The 14,623-nt window shown below is 32.3% G+C and overlaps 1 long non-coding RNA gene across 1 annotated transcript; it reads left to right on the top strand.

The window, feature by feature from the left end:
• Nucleotides 1–2,074: 2,074 nt before the first annotated feature.
• Nucleotides 2,075–13,168, top strand: LOC117115259. The gene is made up of 3 exons (XR_004446532.1): nucleotides 2,075–2,182; nucleotides 11,485–11,593; nucleotides 13,050–13,168. It is a non-coding gene; the product is annotated as an uncharacterized LOC117115259 (long non-coding RNA).
• Nucleotides 13,169–14,623: the final 1,455 nt, after the last annotated feature.

The following is a 14,623-nucleotide window of genomic DNA, read 5'->3' as shown; positions in this document are numbered from 1 at the left end:
CTACACCTACAAAACAAAACAGGGGTTTCAAATTTTAAGAGAGTCCCGCGTCGCCTGTTTTGAACGGACGTGCAGGAAATTTTGTACACATAAACTAGAGGTTGGATTGGATTGGATTGGATTTATTCGGTGTAAACACCAAGGATAGCTCACGAAAGTTTAGAAGAAGACTTATTTCCAGTGGGGCCCTTCTGGTGGTGATTGGACAGTACACCGGGAGACAATCCCCTACTCTTTTCCGAAGAGTGTACTGTGTTCTTTAACGTGCACATGGGCCATAAATGCACACGGGACCAACGGCTTAAACGTCTCATCCGAAAGACGGTGCGCTATGTAACTTGTATTTTAGCCTTCTAGCTGAAACACAAGGAGAGGCAGCGATGGGAATTGAACCGGGGACCTAGAGATCTCCACGGTTCAGCGCACACACAGTGGCTACCACCAGATTAGCCGACTGAGCTAAGCTGCTCTCTTACTTATTTCCAACAAGCGTTCATCGCCCTTTTTATAAGTTAGACCACAGGGTTCCCCTACACTTACAAATCAAAACAGGGGTTTCAGCAAGGACTATACATTACTGCCATTTACCACTACCGTAATAGTGCACGTCGCACGAATGGCGCAGTTGGTTAAGGATGTGTTCTAAAGAACTTAAAGTCGTGAGTTCGAATTGCATATTTAGCAAGTTTGAATCGCATATTTTTTTTTTTTTTTTCATTTTGTCAAACAGTTGTCATTCATGTTCATTAAAAAAGAAAATTAACACCGAGGCGCGATTAGAACTCGCGACCTTTGGTTAAGGATGTGTTCTAAAGAATTTAAGGTTGTGATTTCAAAATGCGTTTTGGTATTCAATTTTTTTTTTTCCAATTTTAAGAAAAAATTTTTTTTTTTAATTTTAAGTATTTTAACTTTGTACAAATGATCATTCAAAATAATGTTTTTTAAGCATCGAGGAACGCGCGAACCTGGTGAGCGGTCGCTCCTGTTTACAAACAATTCTAAAATTTATCAGTCAATTTGAGTGTGTATAAAAGAATATGGTAGAATGTAACACCTTATTAGTGAAAAAATTTAATTAAACAGTAAGAACTTACCAAAAGTATACAAAGTAAGCAACTAAAAAACATAGAACCTTCTTTTAAATTTTATTTTTAGATTAAGCTTTAAGCAGTATAATTAACAAATAACAACACATATAATTGTGCTCTGAAACAAGAATCTTGCCTCATAATTAGTTTATCTAGCTGCTAAGATATTTGAGAGTAAATTGTGTGTACAAGCTGTGAAATTATAGCACTTTTTCTAGCAGTCACCGTATTTGCAGTCTTTTTAAATGCAATAAACCATTAAATTTGTACACTTTTTTATGAATTTTAATTTAAAGGAACAAGTAAAATATCATAACTATAGAAATAACTGTACAGGTAGACACAGTTTTTTGAAAGGGTGGAATATTTTCAATATTTTCTTATATATATTTGTTAATTACTTATTAATTAATTTAATTATATATACATATACATACTAGGCTTGATAAACCAACTTTTATTATTGTTCCTTTAAGTGAACACCCCACAGAGAAAATAGAACTGTTCGCTTTTACGACACACCACATGACTGCACCGATGCCCATGTTATGCGCATTCTCATTAATAACATATATAATGCAATTTAAAGTTTGTTGCTCTCATTACTGTTAGCTAACCTGTGGATCTGTTCAGTTCGTTCATCACACCCAACATTGACTGTTTATTTTTACCCAGAATAACTATATTTAAAGCTCAATTATCTAGGCTCAATTAAGTCACATCCTCTGAGGAAACGCTAAAAATAACTGCTATTTTTTAAAATAATATTTCTTGAGAGTTTTCCATCCAGGGAAGATAACCATTGGAGACCTTGATCACCTGTACAAGTGTTGTTTTTTTTTATGAAGCTGTTTAAGTTTTAAAAAAAAGTTACTGTAGAGTACTGGAGTTACATATAAAAACTAAAAATACAAAATAAATATAAAAAGCAATAAAGAACATAACCTGTAAACAACAATTAATTACAATTTTTTTATAATTTTCAGGTGCCATTGTGTACTTCTGAATCTGAATAGGAATGTGAATAGATATTGACAGAGGACCCCACTGGGGTACTGTATATGCATCAGTGTGCGTCATTGATCTGCAAGGTATTATGTGTTATCATATTCATCTATGAAATTATTTTATTTAAATTATTTACTTCTGTCTATTATTTACTATATAAACCCCATTTTTAAATCTCTTGTCAGTGCTGCTTTGGATACAATTTATTTTCTTTAATATAAATTTTGTGTACATGATTTGTCTTTTAAAAATATACCATCTATGTTAAGGGAATAAACTTCAACAATAAAACACATCATTCAAATACTTACTTTTTATATTTAGACAAGTTTTTAGCTTGCAATTATAAATTAGAAAAAAAGAATTATTTTCTTTGCCAATTAATTAACAGATGCAAAGTAAAACCCTTCCGATATCCTTTGCAATAAGCCCTTAAGTTGGCTAGAAAAAGTATGTAATGATTTTATACCGCTTTTTCCCAAAGAGATTCATTTAATGGTTATTGAGTTCATATCTTAAGCCGTGCTCAAGACAGAATTTGTTGATATTCATCTTACTGCTATTGGTTGATATGTAATTAATGTAATGAATTTGAACAGCTCATCTTCAGGGTTATTAATAGTAGGTAATAGATAGAGCGGCATTCTAGTCTCCTTTGCCTGTGGAGACAATCTAAAGGAAATTCACTCCCTATAAAATGTATGGTTTATATATTATTATTTATATGCGTCTCTGATGGCCGCTACTGCATCCTTTTTAGATTCATTGCTATTTAGAATAACAATATCTTTTTCAATCCATCATTTGTTGTAGTATTTGTGACTTCCTCAATGCAATGATAGTACTACTATAGTTATCAATTCTTTACCATAAGTTTATGTTTCCATTTTTTACAAACAATAGTTTTTACACATATTATTTTGTACTGTGCATTTATATGATGTAAATCTTTTGCTGAAAAATAAAGTGATTTAAATGGAAGTATTACTGGTGACTTGCCATTTGGAACAGAATATATTTATTTTTTATTTTATTTTTAAAGCTCGCAGTAAGTTAAATTTATTGTACTTGGTTTATTAACGATTAAACAGTTCTACAACAATAAAATATTTACATTTTACTTCTGTTATACCTTTTATAAAATTATAGAATCTAGATGAGAACAAATTATAAATCAGACTTTACTGCCCTTTTGTAAAATAGAACATAGGGCTTTTCCTCATTGCCCTAAAGAGAAATGATGTTAATGATTACAAAAAAAAATCTTTTGCTAAAAAATAAAGTGATTTAAAGGGACGTATTACTGGTGACTTGCGATTTGGAACAGAATATATTTATTTAACCTCTTGACGAAAGCTTGCAGTAAGTTAACATCCATTATACGTGGTTTATTAACGATTAAACAGATCTACAACAATATTAAGCAAACTAAATTAAACTATTCAAATATTTAAATTACCTCTGTTATACCTTTTATAAAATTATAGAATCTAGATGAGAACAAATTATAAATCAGACTTTACTGTCCTTTTGTAAAACAGAACACAGGGGTTTTCCCTCATTGCCCTAAAGGGAAAAAATGTTTAAAATGACTACAAAAAAAAAAAAGAAAATTTATTAAAAAAGTATATAGTGAAAAATACATGAAAAACAAAAATAAAACTAAAATAAATTATAAAATAAAAGACCATGAAAAAAATGTGATGTCAGTGAGCCTCAACCTGGGTGCAGTGGTAATAATTTGGTTGATGTTGAGTGTTCTTGCTATTATGCTAAGGAACCCAACCCTGAGAGTTCATTGCATTTTAGTGTGTCTACCTTGCATAATGTTATAAGTCAAGGGTAAAAACTGCTCATGCATTTCGCATCATTATTAATATAACTGTTGCTAGAAACACTTTATAAAAAGCATATTTGCTTTAACATAAAAGTTTAATTACCTCTTAATTAGTATTTAAAACATGCAGAATGATGTTATATTTTAATATGCATATCTTCTACATATGATCTTTGCTTGGACAAAGTTTGAAGAAGACCCAAACATGGGAAGTTATAAAAATGCTAGACAGAAATACCCTGTACTATAACATAGGAAAATGGAATAGAAGAAAAAAATATCAGAGCAAAAAGGTGGCTTTTTTCTGCTAACACAAGAAAAGCCAGCAGGCATAAAAAGCTGTGTGCACTGAATTGTGGAGAATATATTTCCGATTCTTTGGTCTCTGGAAACGAGGCTTAAAACAATTCTAACGCCTGTTTGTCTATTTCTCTGACTGGATATCTCTGTATAAGGAATAGATATTGTTACTGACTTTCTTTACAGGCATCTTTATCACTATAGTATGTAATAATCAAACCCATAGGGGACTGTACTATAGAGGATAGAAGACTAGATGAACATTTTAAAAACAAACAAAGGGTCATTCGAATAAGGTCAAACCAATACCTAAATGCTCATTTAAAAGTACTTTCAACTGAAAGACACAATTTTCTTAACTTTTTCATATGTGCATGAAATTGACTGTCTACTTGAGAGAGCATCCCTCATGCATGGAACAATCTAGCCTCGTGCATGGTAGATACACACCGAGCATTGCATTCCGACAGGTGTACGATTGCATGATTTTGATTTTTTTTTATTAAATACTGCATTGATCATTTTTTCATTAACTTATCTAAGATGATAATCATAAAGATATAATAACCAATTACAGTAAAATAATTGCTTTTGTGACTCATGAATATAGAGTTGATTTTGTGTAGTTGGCCACGGAGGTATCTTTGAAAAGAAACGCATCTAAAGGATCACTTTTCTCCCAATTACCACGCTCATCTGCACCTGTTTTGTATTGCACGTTGAGGCAAGTAATTTCCAGTTTGCTTTCGCATGTATTAAAACATCTAAGCTTGAAAAGAGAAAACAATTTAAATATTCTAATTTTAGACTACAAAGCAGATTTTTTCGCCGTAGATGAACATTAAAGTATTAAAATGAAATTTAAAAAATCAGTCTTAATATAGCTATCAGATTTCTAATAGGATGTAATTTAAAAGCATGACATTTGGAAGATAATTTAAAAAGTGATATTATAATGAGGGAAATTCATACAAAAGTAATGGAGAAAAGGAGGAAGCACAGTGAATTATATGAAACTGTAGTAGAGGGAGCATAATATCACTCCTATACTCCGAAGTCTTCATTGGTTGCCAGTGAAGCAGCGTATTGTTTTTAAGATTCGTCTGTTTGTTTTTAAATCCATTCATCATTTATTTCTGAATAATTAATTTATGCTCTGCGACGTGCTCTCTTTCACTCCGTTTAATGTCTGACTCAACAGTTCTTGATTGTTTACCCTGCAGATTGAAGTCATGTGGGTTCGCTGCTCCTAAGTTTTGGAACTCGTTGCCTTTGCTCATTCGTGAATCTCCTTCAGTCACCGATTTTAAAGCTCGATTAAAGACTTTTTTGTTTCTTAATCGTATTATACTGTTTTATTTCCATGCCAGTGAGTTTTAATAGCTTTATTAGGATAGGAGGCGCTTGAGTCCGAGATGGCCGAGACTCAACCGGTGCTAACCAGAGTTTAATTCGATCAATCCCTGGTTAGCGATGTGGCCATATGTCCATACTGCATTTTGGTTCTGGCTTGGCTTGGAACTTTCATCTTTGGAACTTTTCATATTTTGATTTCACATTTCCAGACATCTCTACACTTGTGTTTACAGCGCATAGAGACTTTTCGTATTTTGCGCTATATAAATTTAAAACCATTAACCAATACTAATGAAGTGTTTTAGCAAGCTAGTTCTTCAAAGCCCACCACATTAATTTGACATTATCCATAGAATTGGTGTAAACTGTCCACGAACAAGCGCAAGAAGCTCCGATTACCATCCACAGCCAATTTAGTTTATTGATCTGTGATCAGTAATACAATAAACAGAAGTTTCCTTTAGATAAGTGTTCTCGTAACATCTAGGTACATATTCATAACACTATTGATTTTCCATATGTGGAAAATACCGTACTCGTGCGAATAAGCGCCCGGGCGCTTAAAATATATCTTGCACTTTTTGAGGGGCGCTTATTCAAACGGGGCGCTTATTCGAACGGGGCGCTTATAAAAACAGAGTGAAAATTGAGGGGGCGCTTATGGAAATAGTTGAAAATCGATGAGAACTTATTAAATCCAAGAGGCACATTTTGAATGAAAAACGATTAAATAAGTACATCAGGAAACCGCAAATTATGAATGGTGCTGCGGCGGAAAAGATAATCGTCCAGAGAGCATGGCTTGTCATGACAAGAATGTTGTGAGTACAGTATTACATAACAGGAGAATAGCAGTTGAAATTAGTGGTGGTGGTTAGCTTGTTCTCCATCGGCTATAGACAAATGTAAGAAGATGAAAGTTGGAAATATACTGTCTGTCCAGGGAGCTCTCATCATTCTGTCAAAGATAAATATCCTCACTTTGATATTGATTAAAGGAGAATGTGATTCCACTCCACACCTCAATTCATGCCAACACCCACAGTCCCAGGATTGATTGGGTTATTGAGGGGGCGTTTATTCAAATTAGAAGGGGCGCTTAAGGAAATTTTCACAATAAGAGGGGCGCTTATTCAAACGGGGCGCTTATTCGCGCGAGTACGGTACGCTATTTTTATGGATTAACTTATCAGTACCTGTACTAGCACAGATGATTTTCGGAACTGTTTTAGTTTAAGTAACACAGTCTAAGTCAAAATTATTTACTGCTTGTTTTCTTTTCATTTTGTAAAGGGCATTGAGGCTTTTTTTTTGCGGAATGCATTATAGAAGTATGGAATTATTATTATTAACTCTTGGTAGCAACTCTTTGTTTTATTGATGCAAAAATATTCTCAAAAACTAATTACTGTATGTATATTTTTTTTTTATTCTTTCAAATTAAAAAAAATTATATGCATTGTATAAAAAAGTGAACAGAGCCAGTGACTATATTGCAATTTTCAACCTATTAAGTTAATGAAAAACATTGGAGGAGAATGTTGATGAAGATTGAAGCACTGAAGATGGTTAAATGATTGAAGCAATTATCTGAAGTAGTTCATCGTGGTATGAATGATGTTTTTTTTACCTGCTTTGTAAATGTTAAATGTACTATTTCATATACTTAAGTTCTATTTTTTGCATCGCAGTGTTGCCAATGTTAATTAACGTCATTAAATCATCGCAATTTTCTTTGTTTAGTTATCATCGATCGCGTTTTCTACCTTTCATATATTTACCGATATACCATAGAATCATTAGTACTAGATTATCTACTGAAGCATCAAATTTCTCAAATTTAGAAAAATATGAGGATTGAGTTCCCTAGTCTGGTGACCTATTTCTTAATCAAGAAGTCAATGTTTCAACAACAGATGTGTCTTAAGTGCTTGGTGGTTGTATCATTTCATGCAATTTATTTTTCTATAAAATATAATTTTTTCTTGAAAATAGTGTACATTTTTTTTCCATATGATGAATTTATTGCTTTTCACTGGTGAAGCCTTTGGTTTCATTCCTATAAAACATCAAGACCATGGTACAAGAAAATGCACTATAGAGTATTGTAAATTTTCATTCTTCATACTTTGGCTTCAATTTTAACATCCATGGTTCTCCATCTTAAAAATTAGCTATGTCTATCACATCAGTAGGCTATATTCATATCAGTTACCTCGCAGCTCCATTAGACCGTAATGCAACAGAATCATTGCATAACAGGTCATTCAACAGTAATCTGCTCAAACTGCCATTGACGGTCAGCAGAAACGCTCAGGCAGAATGTGCACGAATTTTTCATCCAAAATTCAACCTTGACCAATGAAGTGTGTTCTTAAAATATGCATGTAGGAAAAGAAAATTATGAAAAGAGAGCATTCAAAACCATGGGTACCGAGTTGGAAGAGGTAATTTCCAGGAGATCTACGGTGGCCAGTCGATGGGGGGGGGGGGTCATGGAGGTACTTGAACTTGATGGCGGGTCCAGACCACATCAGCTCAACCATGGTTGGAGCTGAGGTAAGAAAATTTATGATTATGGCATCCGTAGATGGCTGGAAATGTTCACTCTCAGACTTAAATTTGAACACATATATATATATATATTTATTTTCATGATTTGAGTGGCCGAGTGGTACTAAGACAGGGGTGCCGCTAACTACGCCTTAACATCGGCACTGGTTCCAGCCATTCCTCGCCCATGGTTTTGGTCGGTAGAACCAAGTCTTCTTGGATAAGTACTTAAAATGGAGATCCAGTGTATACATCTGGCTCGTGTGTACTTTAAAGAACCCATTGCATCTTTCGGAAGAGGGGGGTCACCCCGATGTTATGGTTCATTTCAACCCCTGTCGTTGTGGAATAATGTGAACATATTGTATAGCTACTATAAGCACCTCTTTACGGCTGCTAGGTAGTCACAGACCACGCCCATACGGAATTCAGCACAATGACACTGCAAGTTATGGGTTATTCTCCGAACTGTACCTTTACCTTTTTGTACCCCATTTTTTCATAATTTTGAAATATTTAGGAAGCCTGGGTTAGCTTCCCCTCTCCCTTGAATCCGCCACTGATCTGGTTAATGAGCTTTCTTAAGTTCTGAGAGACTTGGAACCCCTGCAATACTCCTTTGCTTTTTAAAAGTATCGTAGTATTTTTCTACCAGTGTCTGTTGTACCCAACTTTTTTTTTTTTGGTTTTATTGCTACTTGACGTGCTAGGTTATTATTTTTATTCTATTACTATTTTCTATTATTCGTTTTGCCAGACTCTCAATTCATTATTAATCATCTTTTGAGAATATTCACTGCTGCTTGCAAGTAACAGTATCATGCTCAGAATTATATGTAGTGAGTGAATGCCATAGGCCTATTTGCCATCATATATTTTCTCATTTTGTTTTGTCTGGTGCCTTTTGGCAATGCACTATTATTGGAGATACAGATTATACAATTCCTATTTATTATAATTATAAGCAAATGCTACTCTATATGCCAAGAAAACATGGATGGTTTTGTTCTTCATATTGAGAACAGCACAAAAGAGAGTTTGTATTTTGCGCTTTATAAAATACAAAAAATATCTCTTTTGTATATTGTATCTTACGCTTGAATTTAAAACCATTTACCATTATCAAAGCAATACTATTAAAGCTTTCTGAATTAAAAAATAAATAAATAAAAAATATTTCCTTGCATATTAAACGATGCATGCAGTATTCAACATTCAGGGTTTTGGTTTTTTGTACAAGTGGCATGTTAATGAACACAGTACACCACAGTACTCATTAGAGTTTTGTATGCTGAGTTCTGCAAACCAGAAGGCCCCACTCATGAATAGAAGTCTTAGGATTAGAAGCATTTTGTGTTACACACCAAAAATGCTACTATCCTATCAAAATAATTAGCTTATTTTTGTAGACAGGGGGATTTTTATATAGGTGGGGTTATTATTTATCAGGTACTGTGTTTGGTAAATATTTCATTCATTTCATTTCACCCATTTAATTGACCAATACACATTTACAAAAGGTACAGTACAACAAATTTGTGTTCTTGCCGTCTCCTACTCACCGACCTGATGAATCATCCTTTTAAAACATCCCCATCTTTAGATGCTTCCTCTTTTACAAGGAATGTGTTATAATCTTTTTTATTGATGATATGTTTTTTACTCATAATTTTTTTTTTCAATACTGCAATATTTTTTATGGCATAAGACTGCTGTCTGTTTCTTTTTCCCCAGGGAGACTATTACTCCGGAATCATGTCTCCTCTTTAACCCTGACAATTATTTTTGTAGCTGTTTATTTTTCAAATATCACATGATCTGTATTAAATTACAGTAATGACAATTTATTATAACAAGTTTTGCTGGTTATAAATGATAATGCAAGTTGTTATACAATGATAAAGATGATGAAGATAATGATAATGGCAGTGGTGGTGTAATACTTTAGAAACATTTCTATATTACTGAATACTATTATGAATTGAGGACATTTTTCTTGAGGTATATACAAGGAGAATTGATGTGAGGGCTTAGGAAGTAGGAATGGAAAGTGTAGGGGTAGTATCTGAGGAAATATTGGAAATGATGATGTCAAATGACTCAGGATGGCATTTTATAATCATAATTGTTACGCATGCCACACCCTCATTTGTGAAAGGCTGTTCCAGGCCCGAAAACTTAAAACACAGTTTTGTCAGCCCAAGGCCTTACTGATGAGGTGTTATGAATATATTTTGTATTAGATAAGTATATTTTTAGTGTGTGATGGAGGAGCGCGGGCATGCAGATGTTTTTTTTTAGGGGACTTCTCTTTCCCCCTTTAAAATAAGCCTTTGCAGGTAACAGCCAAAATGGAAGTATAAATTGATAAGTTTTCATGATATGTAAGCTTCCATTGTAAAAGAAAGATTTTATTATTATTTTTATTATAATGAAATGATGATGCCAAATGACTCGGGATGGCACACTACAGACAATAACAGTACTAAATAGATCAGCGTGTGTACTTGATCTGCCAGTCATGTATTTAGATTTGTGCAGTTCAACATCACTATACTATTGAATCACAGTTTCAAAAATGTGCAGCGGTTTAGTTTGAGTTCTGCTTGATAACTGCTTTACGCGATAATATTCTGTTAAAAATTCGTAACAAATCATTGCAATGGAATTCAAAACAAATTGTAGTGTAGCACCAAATATGGTTCAGGTTAGCTGCATTTAAGAAAGTATAATACATACTCCAAGTATTGAAATACACGCCATCGTGTTGGGATTCAATATTTCGACATTGATTATGTCATCATCAGGAATTAGCTGCATTTGGTATGTAATATTAAACATAGGCCTTAGCCTGCAAATTAAGGTTTAAAAATGCATTGCATACCAGTAAGTGTTTTACCACCATCATAAGTTATCAGCAATAAGAGTATACCTACACATTGTTCGTCATCACCATTAATATGAGTCTCGACAATCAATCTCCATAATTCTCTGCTAAAATAATTATAATTTTAATAAAAATTATAATAAAGCTGATTTCAATGCTTTACATGATAAACGGTAATTGGTAAATGAAGATGCTAATAATGTCAAAGCCACTTTACGGATGGCTTAAAATCCAATTTCATGATTGTTATTGTTTCTACTACCGCAAGTGTCGAGGGAAATATGAACAATAAGTCCAGCGATTAATATTGTAAGGCATCCTACTCTGATTAACAGCAAATTCAAGTGAGCTTATTTACTAAAGTGGATGTTGGATATTTTAAGAACTGCAATATGTAGCTTAGATAACCTATTGAAATTATAAAGATATATTTTTTTCTTTCACCTCCCTAGCTAGTGTTGTTTGGTCCAGGTTAGGAGGAACCTGTTTCCAGAAAAGATCAAAACTTAACTGATGCTAACCGGAGTACATGAACATAGATCTCCGGTTGCCAGTGAAAGTGTAAGTAACCCCATACTTGGGTTTAGGTGCTACCTTGGTGTTTTTTTGTTTTTTTTCTTGCTTTCTTTTCTGCCCTTTTATATTGTCTTACCTACAGCATTGTTGAGTGCATAGACACCTTGTTTATTTGTGCTATATATATATATATATATATCTCCATATCATTATTATTACTATTATATGTACCGTATATTTTTTATATTTTCGCTTAAAAGACAAGCCTTAAAATTGAAAATGACTATTAAAAAACAGGGGGTTGTTTATACGTGCAACATACACATGTTTTTATTTTTTATCATGTTCGTCTTATGTGCAGATGGTAGGCTGAAATGAAGCTACTAACTGTTAGTGTGAATTCACGTTTGAATGCGAGAATGTTGGTTTAACATTTAAAAGCCCATAAAAATGGTGTTATTTGTTAATTATTCATCCATTTTCATCTGTTAATCTTTCATTCAATTTTATTTTACCATTTTTTTTTTGTTTTATTTCGATACCCAATCAACAGCAAATGAAATTTGCCACTTACAGGAGGATAAACAATAAAATCAACAAGATTTATATACAAAAAAAATGTATAAAGAAAGAAGAAAATTTAAAATAGATAATAATTTATTTATTTATTTTATTTATTTATGTTTTCTGTAATTCATTTTAATATTTAGAAAAAAATCAACAAGATTTATATTTAAAAATGTACAAAGAAAGAAGAAAATTTAAAATAGATAATAATTTATTTTATTTATTTATTTATTCATGTTTTTTTTAATTCATTTCAATGTTTAGAAAATTTATTCACATTTATCAATATATCCATTTATTGATTCATTCCTTTCTTCATTCATTCACTATTAATTCATTTATTTGTTTACTCATTCATATATTCATTTATACGCCCATTCAATTCAGTCCATCCTATTATCCAGAAGATTTCTTTAAGTTATCCAATAACATCAAAACCAGGGGACACAGCTTAAAACTATATCGTCCAAAATGACTCATCTCATGTGCAGGGTAAACTTTTTTACCATAAGTCATCAATAACTGGAATGCCCTGCCTGAGCATGTAGTTCAAGCCTCTTCAGTCCAGACAACTTTTTAAGGCTAGAAATGGAAGCTAATAGGCAGTAGCCAGAATTATTTCCATCAAACATTAAGTGTAAGTGTTTTATACCTATTAAATGATTAATTAAAACTCATTTTTTGTTTGTTAATTTATTTAATTTATTAATTCTATATGTATCCATTTAACTATTTATCTCTATATTTGTTTGTTCATCTCTCCATGCTTGTTAATCTCCGTCTTTTCATCTCCTTTCAGCTTTCTCTCCATTCATACATTTTTTCAACCACTCTCTTTCTTCATCTATTCATAATATTCATAATTCCATTCATATAACATATTTTTTATTTATTATTTAATCCATTTATATACTTATTCATTTATTTATTGCAGAAAATCATTTGCTTGTTGAACCAATTAGTTGCTTACGTACCAACAGATTGCAGATAATTTTCTACTATACTTATGGAACCAAATGAAATTCTGTGAGAACATTTATTTATTGATTTATCAGTCTGTTCATTAAATTTTATTATTTAACTTATTTAAATTTACTCATTTATTGATTTATTAATCCATTTATGTATGTATACATTTGTTCATCTATCTATCAATCTCAATAATTTATTCATTTATTTCTCCATCTATACATTTGACTTAATCTCAAAATGTTTTTTTCCTTTCTTAATCTCTCTATGTCCGTTCATCTCCTTTCATCCCTCTCCATTCATACATCTTGCCAACCTGTCATACATCTCTCTTACTCCATCGATTCGTACTTCTCTTCATTCATTGAAAATCTCTCCATCCATTTATAAATTTCTGTATTCATTCTTATGTCAGCTATTGCTGATGGAGACAAAACCCCTACAGTTCATTGATCTATTCAGCCATATTTATTCATTCATGTATTTAATTTATTCTCTCATCTATTCAATCAATTATCAATCCATTTATTGGTTAATCATTCCATTTATTTATTTAAATATTCATTTTTTTAATTTATCATTTAATCCATTCATGTATCTATTCAGTCATTGATTTAATTAGTCTATTCCTTTATTTATTCATTTATTGATTTATTAATCCATTTATTCATTCATTCATTCATCTATCTATTAAATTAATTCATTTATTCATTCCTGTTATTTATTCTTCAATTTTCTCATTAATTAATTCATACCATATCTTCATCTATTAATGAGTTCAATCATTCATCTGTTAATTAATTATTCATTCAATTCTTCCCTCAATCTTTTATCAGTCATTCAGTAGGAGGCTTGATTTCAAATTATTGATACAAAATACATCTCTTGTGAAAACTTATAACAATTGAAAATTTATATTTCCATATTCAGTATCAGAAATTAATATTAAAAGAACATAATACAACGTATAGAATACCAACAATCAGTGCTTAAATTTAACATTATGATTCTTTACTGTTCATTCCATTTAATAAGAAATTCTTACATTTTGATTCATAGTTGACAATTGTAATTCCAAATTGAATATTATTTCATAATTTATATTTATTGCTATTAATTAAATTATATTTATATAGTGCTAATTGGAGTGGATTGGGTTTTTGTTTTTAGTGTATAGCAAAAGCGACAAAAGTCTGACGACTTTCTTGTGGTTAATTGCACAGTACACCAAGAAGCAATATCCTGAGTCTTTCCAAAGAATTACTGCACATAATCCATATACCCACAAGACCTAAACATCTTTGAAAGATGCAATATTTTAACTTGCATTTCAGCTCTCTACCTGAAACAAAAAAGAGCAATGGAATTAAACACAGTGGCAGGGGCGGCCCTAGTAAAGGGACCTCTGGACCCCCTGCTTGCCCCCCCCCCCCCCCACCGTCAGGGAATTTCCTGCAAGGTCGTCAGGGGAAAAATCAAATCTCGACCATCACAAGTACAATTCAAGCATGCCTTTCTAAGCTGCCAAATTTTAGGGAT

Source organism: Anneissia japonica, unplaced genomic scaffold (genome assembly GCF_011630105.1).
Source record: "Anneissia japonica isolate Jap-2015-1 unplaced genomic scaffold, ASM1163010v1 scaffold288128_len588385_cov197, whole genome shotgun sequence".
NCBI classification, from domain to species: domain Eukaryota; kingdom Metazoa; phylum Echinodermata; class Crinoidea; order Comatulida; family Comatulidae; genus Anneissia; species Anneissia japonica.
This window is presented reverse-complemented; position numbering and strand designations above follow the sequence as displayed.